Source organism: Erpetoichthys calabaricus, chromosome 3 (assembly GCF_900747795.2).
Source record: "Erpetoichthys calabaricus chromosome 3, fErpCal1.3, whole genome shotgun sequence".
NCBI lineage: Eukaryota > Metazoa > Chordata > Cladistia > Polypteriformes > Polypteridae > Erpetoichthys > Erpetoichthys calabaricus.
In genome coordinates, this window is record NC_041396.2 from 82465807 (window position 1) to 82485838 (window position 20032).

Consider the following 20032-nt stretch of genomic DNA (forward strand, 5'->3'; position numbering starts at 1 on the left):
AGCAACTATTGTTGATCGGAGAAATTCGCCAAAGCATTTTCTGCAACCTTGTTTTCCTGGAAATTCGATGTGTGGCTGAGTTAGGTTTATTTTCCCTGTGTCCCATGATGCTTTGCAATGCCAATGTGACATCAATGAGTTGTAGCAGCCATGCACAGCGCTTTCACACATGTGTGCTTTGCATATGTGTGATGTCACAAATTGATCAATAATGTAGTTGAATTTGCACCCTGTATGCTTTAAAAAAAAAACTCTTGCAACATTTTCATTTGAAGGGTAAATTAGTTGACCATAATGAAAATATTATAAACTAGCTATGTAAGCCTATGCTGTAAAACACCCAGGGTCCTAGAAATTATTGAAATTGACAGAAAAAAAAATTAAATGTAGAGATGTCAGGTAGTTGAAAGGAACTACTCTGGGCGTCTCTCTCCTAGGTTTCGTTGTGCTAACGTGCTCGCATTGCTTGTGCATTAGTGGTGGGAGGAAAAGTAAAAGGGATACTGTTTATGTGCTTGTCTCACTTGCGTAAGAGATTCTCTCTTTTCTCAGCGGTTTTACTTTGGCAACAGTCGCTTTCTTCTTCCGACTCGTTAACTTGGGGCCGCCTTGCCAGCTCTCTGAGCTTCATGCTGTAGTAGCCTTGCACTTCTGGGCTGGACAGACAGATAGACACACACACACTTCCACACGTAGACGTTTAGTTTTCTGTTTCCTCGGAGGTGGAACTCTTACCCCGACTCCACCTCTCACTTCCGGGCTGGACAGACACACACACATTCCCATGCTTAGACGTTTATATATAAGATATTGCCACTGGATATAAAACACTGATCCCTGTGCCCACGCCACAAGGCTAATTATGCATGCAAATTAGCCATGTGCCCAGCTACAATCTCAAAACAATCCTTAAAGGAGTCCTCTACCACCCCCTCCCAAAGAAAGAAAACAAATGCAACCCTGTGAAATAATAATAATAATAATGATTGAAATGTCTTGTAAACAGAAATAAATCTATATTATATCTTTTGTTGTTTTGAGGCACGGTGTCACAGTGGTTAGCACTGCTTCCTCACTGCTCAGATCACATTTTCGGTCACAATAATCAGTCCATCATAGTTGGCAGATGCTTCCCCACCACTTAGGAACACTTAAAAATTCCATTATAAGCCCCATAAAACTATTTCAGTTCCACCTATTGACATCAATAAATTTTGCAGAGTTCAGTGAAGTTTGTGAATATTTCCATGAGTTCGCTGAACTCACAGCAAAGAAAACTCCACAGGGTTCGCTTATCACTACTCTTTTTGCTGTGGACTTTTGCTTTTGTTCCTCATTTCTCCTCTTGGTTTTAGTGGGCTTGCCTTTGTTTCTATTTTTATCATCCTATGCCATTTTTACATTTTCAGATGTCATTGTTATATATTTTTCCTTTAGCCCCTCTTTTGGGCCTGTGCAGGCTGAAAAACTACCTCTTGTGTTTGACAACAGACTGATTTTGGTTTTTTTTTGTTTGTTTCTTTGCTGTGTTGGGTACCTTTGCAACCTAAGTTTTCTTTCTGGAGCCTAAAAATAAACCTTAAATGCACAATGTCATAAAAGTAAAGATAATACAATTCAACGCCATTAGAGGAAGTATTAATTCACAAAACGAGCAGAAAAGAAATAATGAAGGTAAAAAGCAAAGATTTATAACACCGGTGATTTCAGTTTAGATGGTAGAGTCTCTAATGGTATAGCAATCAGTAACCTCTGTGGATTACCTATCACCTCTCTCATCAACAAATGGTGATAAGATTTATATTATTGTATTAACTTTCACCAAAACATGGCAAAACATGGATCTGCGCTGGTATCCTGAAGGTTGCTGGTTCGAATCCCCGTCACTGCCAAAAGAGATCCTACTCTGCTGGGCCCTTGAGCAAGACCCTTAACCTGTAATTGCTCCAGGGGCGCTGTACAATGGCTGATCCTGCGCTCTGACCCCAAGGGGTATGTGAAAACTAACAAATTTCTAATACGAGAAATCGTATAAAACGAAATAAAGAACAAAAAAAAAAAATGTTGGTCCATAAGTCTGTACTGTGTTGAGGATGACCTGACTAAGACTACAGTCACTTTAAAGAAAAGCAAGACTGGTGTCAGGCTGTGAGACATCTGGAAAAAAAGTTTGCTGAAATTAGAAAATGATGCAGGGCTTCCAGTATAAGTAAGTCACGATCTACAGGAGGTCCTTTTGCCAATATATGCTAATCCAGTATATGGGAAGGTGGCTGGTGTAGTAAGGGCTTCTTGAGTATGTTAAATGGCAGCAGGGTGTCCCTGTACATTGTATATTTTACCCTCAACCCCACTTGAGTAAAGAGGCAGCTTTGGGGTTGTTTGGCTCTTCAAGGCAGAGTAGTGCTCAGGGCTGTAAGGACCAGTAGAGCCACTACAGTAGAACCACTGTAAGGAGACCCGGGTTCGCTTCCCGGATCCTCCCCCTGGGGAGTTTGCATATTCTCCCCGTGTCTGTGTGGGTTTCTTCTGGGTGGTCCAGTTTCCTCCCACAGTCCAAAGACATGCAGGTTAGGTGCATTGGTGATCCTAAATTGTCCCTAGTGTGTGCTTGGTGTGTGTGTGCCCTGCCCGGGGTTTGTTCCTGCCTTGCGCCCTGTGCTGGCTGGGATTGGCTCCAGCAGACCCCCGTGACCCTGTGTTTGGTTTCAGTGGGTTGGAAACTGGATGGATGGATGGATTTGACTTAGAGCTGGGGTATAATTGCTTTGTGGAAGTGAGTTCTGTGAGTGAAGTAACAAGAGGAAAATGGAATGAAAAGGAGGATTTTTTCATGTGTTGTGAATTTCTTTGAAATGAACGAGAAATTCACATCTAGATTTATTTTTATTATGTGACTAGGAAATGAATATATTAAAGGACAAGACAGAGGCAGTTGTTTTAACAGGAAGAGGTTGTTACACAGAAAATGCATCTAGCATCTAAATCTAAATTACAACTGATGGATGATTCTGGCAGACACCTTCCTAATAGACCAGGGTCCAAGATCTGTGTTTAGTGAAACTTAGAGACTGAAGGTTTCAGTTTCCTTTTAGTTTTTTTTTTACTTGGTCACTTCTTTTGTTAATCCCTTTTCTTGTGCCTTATTTTTTGACAATAAAGACCATGCCTGGTACTGTATAATGCTGGCCTCCTTTATGTTCATTCTGGATTTAGGGAAGTCTTGATAATGTGCACCCGTCATCCACAGTTACTATTACAAGAATCTTGGTGGTGGCCACTTTAAATCTAGGACTGAAGAAACTATTTCAGATGATTAGGGTAAAATGAAACTTTACTTTAATATAAGAAATTATATTTTAATTGGTGTCACAGACTATGTTGTCTTGTTGATGGGAAACCAACTACCTGACTATTTTTATTTCTGGGCAATTCTGCCTATTAAGAGTTGCATTTCCTTCTCTACCAAGCTTTCTTTCTCATACTGCCATAAAGATGGCCTGATAAGCAGAAGGCTTTGTTTGAACATAGCACATATGTAAATGTCACAGAAATTTTGCAGCACATCAAATAAAGTGATAAACACTTTGAATAAATTATGTGGCACATCTGAACTGCAGGCTGTGTCTGATGTTGACTTCTCACTTTCTGAGTTTGAAGTACAAAGGCAGGTCTTAATAATTTCTTTGAGTTACACATATGTTTTGTGCCTTTTTCTGTATTACTAATATCTGAGAGAGCTGTCCATAATCTCAGTGGGAAGTTAGTTAGCATTTGGTCTAATAGAATAGGTATCCTCCATGTTTGTTTGATTTTTTTTTTATGTTGTTGCTGAATTTTGTACACAACCCACTGCAGACGCTGAATAACCAAGTAGTTCAGCCATCTGCCTCCCTAGTTTTAACATCAGACTTTTATGCATGAATTTGTGTAAAACAGTAAGATTTCTCTCAAGCAAGGAAGATTGTTTTTACCAAAGACAGCAGCTGTTGCCTGTGCTACATATTACTCTTTAATTTATGAATAACTTCAAGCAAACCAATGACAGCTCTCATCAAAGATTTTTTTAAATTTAAGCACTGCGGCTCATTTTGTGAAAATCTAACTCTTTGTTAGGTTGAATGGCCCAGTTCTCATCTAGATTGTTCTAATTAGAGTGATTACCAGAATAGGCTGGAGAGAAAGTTACACTTTTTTGAAGCATTATTCAAATAGATAGTGCCATAAAGAAAAGTAACATAAAGTAAGAATACCATACAACCTGGTACTGCTAGATGTTAAGTAATTTCTAGGCAGATTATTTGTTTTTTTTTGTATTATTATTATTTTATTGAGTTTATTTGAAGAAAACAACATTCCATACAATCATTTCAAACTTAACAAACCACAATTTAACCCCCAACCGACAGAAAGAGAGGAGGGCCAACATCCTGAGCGAATCTTTAAAAACAACAAAAAAGGAGAATGTCCCTTTCCCTCGATATTAAAGCTTATCTTGCCATATTTTAAAAAAAGTTTTGAAAAGATCCTCAGAATTTATCTTTTTCCAGTTTCAAATACTGTAGTACTGTATATAACATCAGTTACTCAGTGACTTATAACAGGTGGGCTGGGATTCTTCCAGTTGAGCAAGATAAGTCCATGTGCTAGTAGTGAAGTAAAGGAGATTACAGTTTGTTTGTCCTTCTCCATTCCAGGGCCTTCTGGGAGTATACCAAACAGAGCTGTTAGTGGGTCAGGAGTGATTGTGACTCCAAGGCTGTCTGAAAGACATTTAAAGATTCTGGTCCAGAATGATGTTAATTTGGTTAGGTTGAATGGCCCAGTTCTCATCTAGATTGTTCTAATTAGAGTGATTACCAGAATAGGCTGGAGAGAAAGTTACACTTTTTTGAAGCATTATTCAAATAGATAGTGCCATAAAGAAAAGTAACATAAAGTAAGAATACCATACAACCTGGTACTGCTAGATGTTAAGTAATTTCTAGGCAGATTATTTGTTTTTTTTGTATTATTATTATTTTATTGAGTTTATTTGAAGAAAACAACATTCCACACAATCATTTCAAACTTAACAAACCACAATTTAACCCCCAACCGACAGAAAGAGAGGAGGGCCAACATCCTGAGCGAATCTTTAAAAACAACAAAAAAGGAGAATGTCCCTTTCCCTCGATATTAAAGCTTATCTTGCCATATTTTAAAAAAAGTTTTGAAAAGATCCTCAGAATTTATCTTTTTCCAGTTTCAAATACTGTAGTACTGTATATAACATCAGTTACTCAGTGACTTATAACAGGTGGGCTGGGATTCTTCCAGTTGAGCAAGATAAGTCCATGTGCTAGTAGTGAAGTAAAGGAGATTACAGTTTGTTTGTCCTTCTCCATTCCAGGGCCTTCTGGGAGTATACCAAACAGAGCTGTTAGTGGGTCAGGAGTGATTGTGACTCCAAGGCTGTCTGAAAGACATTTAAAGATTCTGGTCCAGAATGATGTTAATTTGGTGCACACCCAAAACATGTGACCCAGTGAGGCTGGAGCTTGATTGCAACGTACGTAGGTTGGATCTTGGCCTGAAGAAATTTTAAATGAGATGAATGATTAAATGCTTTGCGCATAGGGAGCTGGAGTGTATTCTATGCATGGCTGCCTTTTACTCCTTTTCTGAAGTTGTGACAGTGCGGGTCCTGCTCCATGCTCCCACGTCCAAATTGGGAGCCTCTCCAACGCAACACCGTCAGTAATGTAACCAGATCAGCTGGTCTGATGGGGAGAAATCAAACTGAGCAAGGGGATAGTGGAAAAAGGTGCAACTGCTTTTATTAAAACCAAAATCAAAACCAGTATCCAAATATTGTGCAGTGCTCAAAAATGTCCATAAATAAATCATCCATGAAAAGGTAAAAATCTAAATGTCTAAAAACAAGGCTAAAACCTGCAGCAGTCATTGGGGCCACACCAGCCAAGCACAGCTCTTTCCAGTCTCTCCAGTTCACCCTAGGCTTGCTCAGCTGGAGAGAGTTCAACCGCCGCAGTTTTCACACTACTGACCCCCATCTCGGCTGCCTCCGCCAGCATCTGCCAGACCGCTTGGGGTCAGCTGTCTTCCTGTCTTCCTTCTTGCAGACACAGTCATCCCTCAGATCCCTAGGAAGGACTCCACCTCGATCGAGCCCACTCCTCACATTCAGAGGACGTGATCCGTCCCTCGAGCACCGATCCTTCGCTCCACACGGGGGACCCCTGACTGTGCTGATCTCTCTTTTCCAGCTGGCTGGCTCGTTTACTCTTTTGCTCCAGATGCTGCTCTCTCTCTAAGCTGCTTTGTTTCTATTCCGTCCCTTTTTCCTCCCTCTGTGCCGGCCCATACTTGTGTGGCTCCTTGGGCATAGCGCCTCAGTCACACATCGCAGGAAGCTGATTAAGCAACTGAGAATGATCACACCCTCACGTGCATGTGCGACTCACCCCAATTACGTCATCAAATACCCCTGGCTGCACGATCGCACCCACAGAGACTGGCACTGCCAAATGGTTTATTTAAAAACTGGCCTTTCCTTCTGAGCTGTGGACCCGCTATACCACAGACATGTTAAGTGAAAGATCTTTTCCCCATTGTACACTTGGCACGAAGAGACTTTAAAATGTTTTTATACAGTCATATGAAAAAGTCTGGGAACCCCTCTCAGCCTTTACTCTACTTTCAACAAAAAAGACAACAGTGGTATGTCTTTCATTTCCTAGGACATCTGAGTACTGGGGTGTTTTCCGAGCAGAGATTTTTAGTGAAGCAGTATTTAGTTGTATGAAATTAAATTAAATGTGAAAAGCTGGCTATGCAAAAATTTGGGTCCCCTTGTAATTTTGCTGATTTGAATGCATGTAACTGCTCAATACTGATTACTTGCAACACTGAATTGGTTGGATTAGCTGGTTACGCCTTGAACTTCATAGACAGGTGTGTCCAATCATGAGAAAAGGTATTTAAAGTGGTCAATTGCAAGTTGTGCTTCCCTTTGACTCTCCTCTGAAGAGTGACAACATGGGATCCTCAAAGCAACTCTCAAAAGATCTGAAAACAAAGATTGTTCAATATCATGGTTTAGGGGAAGGCAACAAAAAGCTACCTCAGAGGTCTAAACTGTCAGTTCAACCTGTAAGAAATGTAATCAGGAAATGGAAGGGCACAGGCACAGTTGCTGTTAAACCCAGCAGGTCTGGCAGGCCAAGAAAAATACAGGAGCGGCATATGCGCAGGATTGTGAGAATGGTTACAGACAACCCACAGATCACCTCCAAAGACCTGCAAGAACATCTTGCTGCAGATGGTGCATCTGTACATCATTCTACAATTCAGCGCAATTTGCACAAAGAACATCTGTATGGCAGGGTGATGAGAAAGAAGCCCTTTCTGCACTCACGCCACAAACAGAGTTGCTTGTTGTATGCAAATGCTCATTTAGACAAGCCAGATTCATTTTGGAACAAAGTGCTTTGGACTGATGAGACAAAAATGGAGTTATTTGGTCATAACAAAAAGTGCTTTGCATGGCGGAAGAAGAACACCGCATTCCAAGAAAAACACCTGCTACCTACTGTCAAATTTGGTGGAGATTCCATCATGCTGTGGGGCTAGTTCAGGGACTAGGGCCCTTGTTAAAGTTGAGGGTCGGATAAATTCAACCCAATATCAACAAATTCTTCAGGATAATGTTCAAGCATCAATCACAAAGTTGAAGTTACGCAGGGGTTGGATATTCCAACAAGACAATGACGCAAAACACAGTTTGAAATCTACAAAGGCATTCATGCAGAGAAGTACAATGTTCTGGAATGGTCATCACAGTCCCCTGACTTGAATATCATCGAAAATCTGTGGGATGATTTGAAGCAGGCTTTCCATGCTTGGCAGCCATCAAATTTAACTGAACTGGGGAAATCTCCATCCAGAATCCAGACACTCATCAAAGGCTATAGAAGGTGTCTAAAGGCTGTTATATTTGCAAGAGGAGGCTCAACTAAGTATTGATGTAATATCTCTGTAGGGGTGCCCAAATTTATGCACCTGTCTAATTTTGTTATGATACATATTTTCTGTTAATCCAATAAACTTAATGTCACTGTTGAATTACTACTGTTTCCATAAGGCATGTCATATATTAAAAGGAAGGTGGTACTTTCAAAGCTCAGCGAATGATAAACAAAAATCCAAAGAATTAAGAGGGGTTCCCAAACTTTTTCATATGGCTGTATATAATTGGGATGCTGTCTGAGTCTTCAAGACTGATCAGTATTGCCTCTGGAAGAGAAATAGGTGGGAGGTGAGGAAAATTTATTGGGCAAGTTCCTTTTAGCAAGGTTTCTTTTTTTATATATATCTTTATTAATTTTAATTAGAAATGGATAACATTCCATACAGTCAAGTGATATGTAACAAATCAAAGCAAAATTCAACACCCACCCAAGAGAGAGGAGCCAGCATCCAAAGTTACTCTATATTAGGAACAAGTAATGAAGGGTATACTTTCCCCCATAATGGAAGCTTATTCTAAGATGTTATTGATTAGATCCTGCCATATTTTGAAAAAAGTTTTGAACAGATACTGTAAGTGAAAATTTGATTTTTTCCAATTTCGAGTAGTATAGATCAATAGTTACCACTGACTTAAGAGTGGTGGGGTGGGATTCTTCCAGTTGAGCAAGATAAGTCTATGTGCTAGTAGTATAGTAAAGGCAATTAGCTTGTCTGTCCTTCTCCATTCTAGGGCCTTCTGGGAATACACCAAACACAGCAGTTAATGGGATTGGGACACCAAGGCTGTCAGATAGGCATGAAAAGATTTTTGTCCAAAATGTTAATTAATATGGCCCAGTGAGGCTGGAACTAGATGACAGTGTTCACAGGTTGGATCTTGCCCTGGAAACATTTTGGCAATTTAAAACGAGATAAATGTGCTCGATAAAATATTTTAAGTTGAATGACTGAATGCTTTGCACATATGGAGCTCAAGTGTATTCTGTGCATGGCTGCCTTCCACTCCTATTCTGAAATATTGAGTGACAGATCTGTTCCCCAATGCACTCTGGAGTCTTTGAAAGGAAGAGACTTTAAAATATTTTTATAAATTGTACAGATACTATTAGAGTCTTCAAGACTGATCAATAATTCTTCTGGAATAGAACAAGATGAAAGGTGAGAAAAATTGGGCAGGTTCTGTTTAGCAAAGTTTCTAACTTGAAAGTAGTGAAGGAATTGTGATGATGAGAAGTTGTATTTGAAGCGTAATTAAATTAATTAAATTCATAAATAACATTAAATACTGTGTAGGTTTGAGAGGGTAGAAAAAGGTGATTATCAAGTACAGGTGCAACAAATAAAAGCTTCTCTGTCTTAAGGTGCTTCCTGCATTGCTTCGATATTCTGAGTGATTGATGGACAATTGGATTATTCGTATATTGACGATAAAAAAATTCAGCAACTTCATTTTGGACTGATGGTACAGAAGTTTGTGGGTCTGAAATATATATATTCTGTATATACTAGCTGAAATACCCAGCATTGCCCAGGAGGAAAATAAAGTGTTTTTATTTTTTAAAAAGTTTGAAAAAAACATAATTAAAAAAAAACACAACTTTAAAAATAAAAATAAATTAAAGAATGAAGACTCACTAATGTGCTTGTCTTGCGATCTTGTATGTATGTATGTTATTATCCAGTTTACAATTGGAACCGGCCAACTCTATTTAATTTGAAAAGCAACAGGGGCGTGGTGGTGCTCAAACATAAAGAACTTTAAAAATAAAAATAAAGACTCTATAATGTCCGAGGCGCAGTGCTGCTTAAACATAAAGAATGCTGGCAGTCACCTGCTATATACGGTACTAACTGTGTAAGCCCGGATCCTAGAAAGTATTGAAATCATCAGAAGTACTCTGAGCATCTCTCTGCTATGAGGATTCATTTTGTGGACGTGCTTGCATCGTTTGTGCATTAGCAGCTATGCAACTGTCTTTCTTAGGAGGTTTCCTTTTGCCGGTGTGCTGGCCTTGCTTGCATATCCTCGGAGCTGAAGCCCTCACCCCGACTCTACATCTCACTTCTGGGCTGGACAGACACACACACACTTGCACACATATAACTCTATTTAATTTCAAAAGCAACAGGGCCTCCGTGGTGGTGCTCAAAAATAAAGAATGCTGGCAGTAACCTCCAGTTTGCCCTCTGGTGGTCGTTCCGAGTGTCAACTGAATGATAACATGCATACAAGACCGTAAGATCACCCCCCACCCTACCCAGAAGGGGGTGGATTAGGGCTGATTTCACCCTACAGTATTTTTAGTCGACCATTGAGAAACATGTGTACCAAGTTTCATGAAAATTGCTCCAGCAGTTCGGATGTGATGCCGGAACATACATACATACACACATTGATGTTTATATATATATATATATATATATATATATATATATATATATACTGTATATACAGTGATCTTTTCTGTACAAGTCCTTCTCTGGTAGTCCCCTTTATCTCTGATACACTTCCAAAGTGAATGGCCAATGGTTCAATGATACAAACAGCAAAAGTGACAGGGGGCATCCTTTTTGAATGCTTATTTGTTCTCGTTCTAGTTTGAAGTAGTTTGAAATAATATTGTTAATACAAACAGAGTCTTCTGGAATGGTATAACGTAGTTTGATCCATGCACTTTAGCCCAAACCCAAATTTGTGCAATGTGGTGAATAGGTAGTCCCATTCAACCAGGTCAAATGTTTTTTCTGTGTCTAAATATAATAAGATCTCTGGTGTGTTAGATTTTATGGGTAAGTATATTAAACAAACATGAAAGATTAGAAGCTAAGAGCCGGTTCAGCATTGGTCTGTATGATGTGCTTTATAATATGTCCTTATTTTTCTTTGGGAAGATAGTAATTAATGCTTTGTGAAAAGTTTGAGGTAGATTGTTGTTGTCTCTAGCTTCTATAAATGTTGCTAATAGTAGTAGAGCTAACTTATTTGAATTTTTTTTTTTTAATTCCACTGTTTTGTTTTTTTTTTAATTCCACTGGGTAGTCGTCAGCTTTCCACATTGGAGTGAGCTGATAGCGTCTAGTAATTCTGAAAGTGTCAAAGGTTTATCCAGTTCTAGTGCACTAACAGTACATAGCTGTGATATATGTAATGAATCAAAAACTCATTAGATTGTGTTTTATCTTCTTTAAACTGAGTAAAATATAAGGACTTGTAGTACTATCTAAATGTGATGGGTTATATTTTTTTATGGTCAATGATTTTATCACCACCTGTGTTGGTAACTTCTGTTATTGCATTGCAAACTTCCTGCTTGTGGATTTGTTGAGCTAAGTTCTTAATAGTCCTTGTTTGTGTTCATAGTAATGTCACGATTTAAAGATGCACTGCTTTGTTTCTTTTTTGTGAAGTGGTTAAATTCTAACTGCAAAACTTCTCTGTTCCTATACAGTGCCTAATTTGGAGACCTGGAAAGATTTGAAATAATCTGCTCTCTTAAAGAAATTCATTATAGTTTCCCATAGTATTCCTGCAGGACCTCTGAGGATGCTATTTTCTATATAAAATAATCTATTTGCTTGGTGATAAATTCTGTACAGTTCTCATAATCTAATGACAGGGGGTTACGATGTCAGCTACGAGATGAGTGTGTAGGGCATAGTGTTTTAAGCTCCATGATCAGAGGGGCATGGTCAAAGGTAATAATAGAATTGTACCTGCAGGATCTGATAGAAGGCAATAAATTATTACCAATAAAGAAATCAATTCTTAAGTAACTGTGATGTACTGATGAGAAGCAAGGGATATGCTTTTGAGTTTGCATTAAAAAATTTCCATAGGTCTGAAAAGTTATGATCCATTACAAACTGTGTGATTATTTTTGCAGAGTTAGATGTTATCACCACTGCAGTTGAAGACCCAAACAGGTCTGGATTTAAAACACAAAGTGTTTTTTAAATGTTCACAATAGGAATAGATTTGAATATATTTTGGATGAAATCTCTATCATCCCCATTAGAGGCATAGATATTTATGAAAAATTCCTTTAGTTTTGAATAAATTACCCAATCACCATGACATATCGTCCCTCAGGATCAGATACTATGTCTAATACTACAAATTAGGTTGTTTTGTGTATTAAGATTCCCACACCTCTAGTTTTCTTTGTATAACTGGAGTGAAATATTTGGCCAATCCAATCTCTTTGCAACCGAAACTGGTCCTCGCTTATAAAATCAGTCTGCTGCAAAAATGTTATCTTTGTATTTAGGCCTGTTAGGTGAGAAAACACTTTTTCTCATTAGATAGTTATTAGGACCTCCTTAGACCTTCCAGCTCCCAAAGTTTACTGTTTGGTCAGAGAGACACTGCTTCTGAACTTTTCAGAACATTTTGTAAACTTAAGTAAAAGTAGTACATTGTTTCATACAGTAGCTTTAACCCTGATTTCATATTATTGCCAGGTGTTGTGGCTACGGAGCCTATTATTATGTTGGCACTTACAACTGTTGCGGTAAAAAGGATAAATAAATAGTAACTGCCTCTCTTTAAGAGATATAAAAATGTAGAATTGGTCATCAAAAATCACTTTCAATTTAGCAGGAAAAGTTTAGCATCTACTTAAGAACAGAGTAAGAGTAGGAGGAGATTGAGAGCATGCACTGATACAGCGCGTTGCCTCGCCCACCACACAACGAACCACCTCAGGATCCCAAATTAAAACCTAAGTGCAACCATGCAATGAAGGACTGAAATCTGGGAAAATACAAAATCAGTTATTTTTAAATATAATTTCCTCTTTCTGCCAGAGAATCAACATCAAATTTACTTTAACCCATAGTTTGTTGAAAACGGTCAATCAGGCTTCTCGGTTTTAAGGCATTTGATCCATGTATGCAGTAAGCTGCTGAGATCTCTGTGTCCAATTATTTAAAGAATAGTTCAGCTAAGAATTTCACTGGGTTTGGTTTTCCAAGGATTTCAGGGAGACCTTCAACTCTGATGTTGTTCCTTCTGTATCTGTCTTCCAGCACAATTAGTTCATCACCAAGCAGTTGCATTCAGAATATACAACAGTTTTTCTTATGCAGAAGTCAATTGTTTAACTTCTTCAATACAAGTAGTAAACATTTGTTTAACTTCTTCAAGATGAGCACCAAGTACTCTAATTTTATTCTAAATTTTACCCATACTTTCCTGCATTTTTTCATCAGTTCTTGTTAGAATGGTTTTAAAGCTTACAGCAAAATTATTGCTTAATCATAACTCCTTGTATTTTATATCCTGAAGCAACTTGTCATTTCTCTTGTGAATATCCTTCTTTGTACCTTTTATATCTTTCTTTATGTCATTCTTTATATCATTTATATTCCCCCTGAGTGGGTAATCTTTACCTTCAGCTCAGACAGTCCATTTCCATTTTCTCTGTGCTCCAAAGGCAGAGTTGTGAGTCCGGTTAGAATCGATGCTGTTGACTCACTGGCAGTATTGGTAGTAGTTGACAGTGGGGATAGAGAGGCCATGCTCAGTTCTGATACCCTGCTTGAGATTGGTGAATTCTTATTGCCCACCTCACTCATTAGTGGTCACTGTTTTGGCTCCCACATTCGGTCACGGTTGGAGCCGATGCTGCAGTGTAAGGTTCCCAGTTGATCCACTCCTGCCTCCGTCTCTGGCAGGCCATATTGTGAACTTGAGAATGGTTTAGACTTTGAAGTTTTAGCTGCCTTTTCCTACTCTTTCTGAAACCTTCATATTCTGTTCATGCTTTTAACATACCTGTAATTAAATCCTTTTGGGCACACTAAATACAAGATACCTCTGACTGATAGTAAAAAAAAGCAAAATAACACCACTGCTCTGTCCTAGATGTCCATCTCTCACAACTGACGAGACCAATCTCCATTTCTTGCATTACTTGAAATATCAGAACATTCTTGGCATGGCTTTTCCCTCCTCATTCCTTTCTTTCTTTGATCAGCTGTTTACTGATCTTATAAGGCCAGTCTGGGTATGAAGTGGTCATCCTGTCTCCAAGACAACTTTGCCGTTTTTATAATTAAATTTCTTGTCTCTGAAACATGCTTTCAGAGCTCATACGCTTCTGCCATTAGAGTCAGGAGGCTATAGTAAGACGTACTTGTGCAACTTGGAAACAGATGTTATAAACAATGGCCTTTTGCTATCACCCAAAGTTCATAAAACTAAAATCATGTTTAGCTCATGCTTCTGACTTCAGAAATGCATGTATATTTTTGGTGTGCATTTTCAATAAAACACGAATAGCCAAGTATTATAATATGGCAGAACTAATTAGACTTTCTAGTTAAACTAATTATCAAGTAATTCTTAAGCAAACACCAAAGCATTAGTGAACAAAGCACACAAGCACAAAGTAGACAGCAGCTAACATAAACAGATATTTCAGTCTAGAAATAAAATGAAGCATTAAAAAACAAAATTGAACATCCATGTTTTGAACATTACAAGAAAAGTCCCTTTACTTTCCAGAAAAGTGATGCACATTTCACAATGACAATGTGCTTTCTTTGTCTTTGGGATGGATCGATCAGAAAGAACAAGCATCTTAACATCTGTACAAATACATACCATCATAGAAATTTAAAGGATAATCAAAAAAGTCTTGAAGAACTTAAAGCAACATTATTGAAAAAAAGGAAAAGGATGCAAGGACATCACTGAGCAACAATTCACTCTGCCATGGCCATCTGTGCCATCTAAAAAAATAACAAAAAATAAATCTGTATTATTAATTCTTGTCAAAGGTGGTCTTTAGTGTTATTAACACACAATCAGAGATTACAGTGTGAAATTTACATGTTGTCCATGTACTGGTAGATGTTTTTCCACTTATATTCCATTGCTGTTTCTGTTGTGAGTGTGAGTTTGTGAGATAGTGTGCCTTACAAAAGATTGGTGGCCCATAAAGGACTGGTTCCTATTGTGTGCCTAACTTTGCTGGTTATCTGTGTTCCCCTAATGGAAGACTAAGTTTGAGAAAATGAATGGATACATGGAATGACAGAATTCTTTTTTAACTGGGTCTGATGGTACCTACTAATGTCAACGATCAGTACAGCAGCATTATTCTACTGTAAGTATATTACTACAAGTAACTACTAAAACAACTGCTCATCAGTCCAATAATGATACTTGCTCCTTGCGTATTTGGGCCTGTTTAGCCATTTTCTAATCCACCCATCCACTTCAGAGTTATGGGGAGTCTGGTGCCTATGCTAGCTGTAACAACCACAAGGTGAAAAACAAACCTGAAAGGGATACCACTCATATACACTCACACTCAACCAAACTTGGCCAGTCAAACTCAACATTCAGCCGCAGTTGCATTATTCTATAAATTCGCAGAAAAACTGGAAAGGTCAGAAACAATATGCAGCCACAGTAAGAATATGCAAACTCTACATATTGTCATTCATTAACTATTTAAATTGATCAAAGTACAATCACTATTTCCAGGATTCCTGCTTCTTGCCCAGCACTCCCAGAAAAGGTTCTGCTATCATGGAAAAACTGCATTAGATTAAGTGGGTCAAAAAATTTATAGATGTGTGGCCACACTAAGATAAAGTGCACACTGGGATGAGTAAATATACTGATATATCCTGACAGCAGTAAGGACAAGGTAAGAATTGACCTTGGACAGAACACTGTTCTGGTCCCATAGGAATGGATATAAAGGTACCCTATCAAAGTCTATGGTCTTAGAATTTTGAAAAAAATGCATCAGATTTTTAGTTCACTTACTAAGGAGGAGAATAATTGATTTTTGTTTTCGTGATCAAATTTGTAATCATATAATCAAAGAATATATGTTACATCAAGAAACAGCAGTAAGTAATAATAAACCTCATAATTCTAGCACAACACACCAGCAGCCTGGAATAACGGAGGACCCACATTATAAATGTCCATTTATTTCAGATTTCAGTTGCAATAAACAGTTCTGAATGGACTCCCTGAATGTAATAGTAATTCGTAATGTAAATAACTTCAAGTAACCCAGATTTAAATGAGGACATACTGTCCTAAAAGTGATTAATTTAGGGTTCTTTTGTCAAGAAATAAGGTAGCAATTTCATAGTTGATTGATCATTCATTCATTCATACATACATACATACTGTACATTGGATAGCTGACTGATTGATAGACAGATCTAAAGTAGCTACTCATTGACTGTTTGATTGATTGATTGGTTAAATGACTGACTGATTGATTGGTTGAGGGACAGATTGGTTCATTGAAGTAAGTTCACTTCCATTTGGATTGTTTCTTTTGAAACTTTGAGACTCTAACGTTTATCTTAGTGTAAGTAGAACCAAGTTGAAAATGAATTCAGGAGTGGATGGAACAGACACCAGTCCAAAATGCATAGCTCTTGATAAATGGAGCTTGTCCAAATACTGTTATAGGTTTAAAGAAATAAATATCACAGTATTACTGTTACTACCATTGCTTCAGGTTTGTTTAGTTCTGCTAATTCTTTGTGAAAAATTTTAAGGATTGATGACTACACTAATTCACCCTTCACCAGTCATACTGAAAACAATGTAACTTGTGCATGCTAGCATGCACGTCTCCCTAGCTAAACTCTTAATGGTATACCTGGCATCCACTTGCCCCCTGCCTTCCCTCAAGGTGCACAGTGAAGGTTTGGTTCAGCCTGTCAAATGTTCTGTTTCTATTTTTCTTTTTTGTGTGCAACACTTCAGCCTAAGGGCCATATTTACTCTTATTAGGAACCAAAAGCAGAGACGGATTACTGCTTCATTCTTAACTAGACTCTCTTACCTTTTTTTTTCCCTCTTCTTGTCAGTCTACTTAAATGCCAGCACATCTTTCTGTAGGTTTGCAAGCTAGTCCTCCCAACTGTGCTGCCTTTTTTGATTGCAGTGACAGGAGAGCAAGGTTCAGATGTGTATTTCTTTTCATCCTTTCTTGTCAGCAAGACAAGCTGAGGGAGAGCCCAGCTGAGGAAAAGGCTGTGTGCTACCAGGCGTCTGCTTGTTTTGGCAGGTCATATCAAGCTCTGAATGAAGCAGGCCCTTTCATTGATTTGCTCTGTAAGTGCATCTTCCAAGAAATCAATAATGAATGTTCTTCACGGTGATTTGAAAGTGGAGACACCAGGCAGTGATAATTCAAGGTAGGCACATGAAGAGGTTTGGATATCAGTGATGAAACCATGCTTCTGCCACACATGAGGGTGGGCACCCCACCGTGATATAACATGAAATATACACTTCTCCTGATCTCTCAAAGGTCACAGATGTCAGGGCAACTGAATCTCCTAAAATGTTGAAAGGCTGCTCAGCTTTGAAGCTGCATGGAGGAAAGGGAAGAGGCGATCTAGGTTATTACACCTACACTAGAAATGACTTATCTCTACAGTATTGTTTCTCAAAATTGTTTTCAGCCATGACCACTCATGGGGATCGCTACAACTTCATTTGTGTCCAGGAATTCCGAGGTACCATGCTACTGAACTAGAACTGACACACAATCAGTGACACGTCCACACTGTTTTACTAGCAGGCCCACAGCATTGATTCCACACAGCTGGTCTGTTTCGCTTGATTTATGCCAGTCGATAGTTTTTTGTTGAACAGTTAATTGCCTTTCAGGGATCCATTTTTTAATATAAAAGATGAGACTGACTGATGAGAAGAGGTTTTCTAGCCCATTCTTGTTCCTTTGTACAACTTATTCATTTACTATTGATTCTTCTGGTTCTGTGGGTTTTGAGAGGATACACTTTAAATGCCTTCATGTCCTACTCTTCTTAGGTGTTCCACCTCCATTTGTTAAGACCAACCCTGCAGCAGCCCATTTCATTTGTGCCTAACTCTGTCCCCTGTTATCTACTTGTTAATTTTTTTTTTTAATGTAGCTTGCTGATAGGCTGTAGGTTAGAAGTGATTAATACAATATACGAGTATACCATCCTTAGACAGCTTTAAATAATCACTTGACAAGTAACTAATTTATGAACATGTTAAAAAAGACCATTATCTTGATGAGAAACAAAAAAGAAAATGGTTTAAATAGTACATTCTTCCATCCATTTACAAATTTGCTCAAACCAATTCATTTTCACAGAACCTCAAGGACTATTCTGACAGTATCAGATGCAAACCAAGTTTGGGTGCCAGTCCAAAGGAGTCATTTTGAGCAATCAATTAACCTAACATAAATGTCCCACATGAACACAGGGAGAAGGTACAAACTCTGGACAGACAGAGACCAGGTTAGCGTTTGAATAGCATATGGTGCAAGGCAGGAAACAGCCCTGCAAGGAGAGCTATTCCAATAAGGCATACGAGTTATAGGGTCATTATTGTCACATGGACAGAGTACAGTGAAATTTGTATTTGCTTATGCTAGTCAACACATGTCATCAGGATCAACAGCCATTCCATTCTTCATCCTCTTCATTGCTGTCGTTACTTCCTCCTTGCTAAACTGTTGCACTTCCTGATTCACTATCTCCCGATCATCCAACCTTCTCTCTCTCTCTCTCATTCACTTCATCCATCAGCCTCTCAAAGTACTCTTTCTATCTGCTTAACACACTTTCTTTGCTTGTGGGTACATTTCCATCTTTATCTTTTATCACCCTAACCTGCTGCACATCTTTTCCAGCTCGGTCCCTCTGTCTAGCCTATCGGTAGAGGTCCTTTTCTCCCTCTTTAGTGTCCAGCCTCTCATACAACTTATCATACGCCTTTTCTTTAGCCTTCTCCACCTTTCTCTTCACCTTGCACCTTATCTTCCTTGTACTCATGTTTACTTTTTGCATCTCTCTGACTATTCCACTTCTTCTTTGACACCTCTTTCTCTCTATACTCTCAAACCCACTTTATCTCATTCAGGGGGTATCTCAGCATCTCTGGGTTTGAGGCAGCATACGGCCATGGAAGGGGCACCAGTTCATTGCAAGGCTTACTCAAGCACACATTCACACATGGGCCAATTTGGAATCACCAATTGCAAAAAAAAAAAAAAGCTTCCAGAAAACAGAACAAATTCAAAGGATTACGAAAGAGTGAAGAAGTCTCCCTGGATAAAGCATGGCACCTGTGCAGCAGGCCTGGTTAACATAACTCTTGTTGATGTGCAGTACAGACCTTCATTATTCTTTTTAGCACTTTGCATTATACATAATTACAGATTTTAGTGTAGACATCTGTATAAAAATTAAAAACTGTTTTGTTTGTTTTAGATCAGACGCTTAGAGGTGTTCAGTGCCAGGATTCAGGGCTTCCTTGTGTGAGTACACCTAACAGTGCACTTCAAGGTCAGGGTGGTATCAATGGCACAGCAACAATGTGGAGTGGGCTAAAACTTCCATTGGCCACCAATCCAGGGGGCCCCTTGCTCTTACTTTTCAAAAAAATTCTCACAGTTTCACATTTACTAATCCATGCAGTTCCATGGTAACTGCAGTGACTCTCAAATAAAGAAATAAAACATTTGATCCATTTTATGAGTCAGATTATTCATATTGTTGGATGAAGCCAACTGAGGTAGAACAAAAAATGACATGGCTGGGCCACCAGTCTATCACTGCACACAATCACATCAGGCCAATTTAAGATTCAATGTAGCTTGATATGTTATCAGTGGATGTGAGAAGAAGCCAGAATATCTGACGAAAGCCTGTGGAGACATGAGGAGAATATGGATGCTCCACAGAGACAGTAGGCATAAATGAAACTCAGATCCTTTTAGCTATGAGGGAGCCAAAAGAACCACTGGCCCGTTAGCCCAGTCTTCTTCTTTTGCCAAATAAAGCAAACCAGCATTTCACTGTTTCCATTTTTAAGGCAGCTCTGTCTTCTCATGTCTTCTTCATTTACAGCCTCCCCCTGCATTCCTATGATCAATAATGCATTTACATTTTTACTGGACAAACACTATCATAACTGAGCTCTAGTTAAGGGAGTAGCTCATAAAGCCAT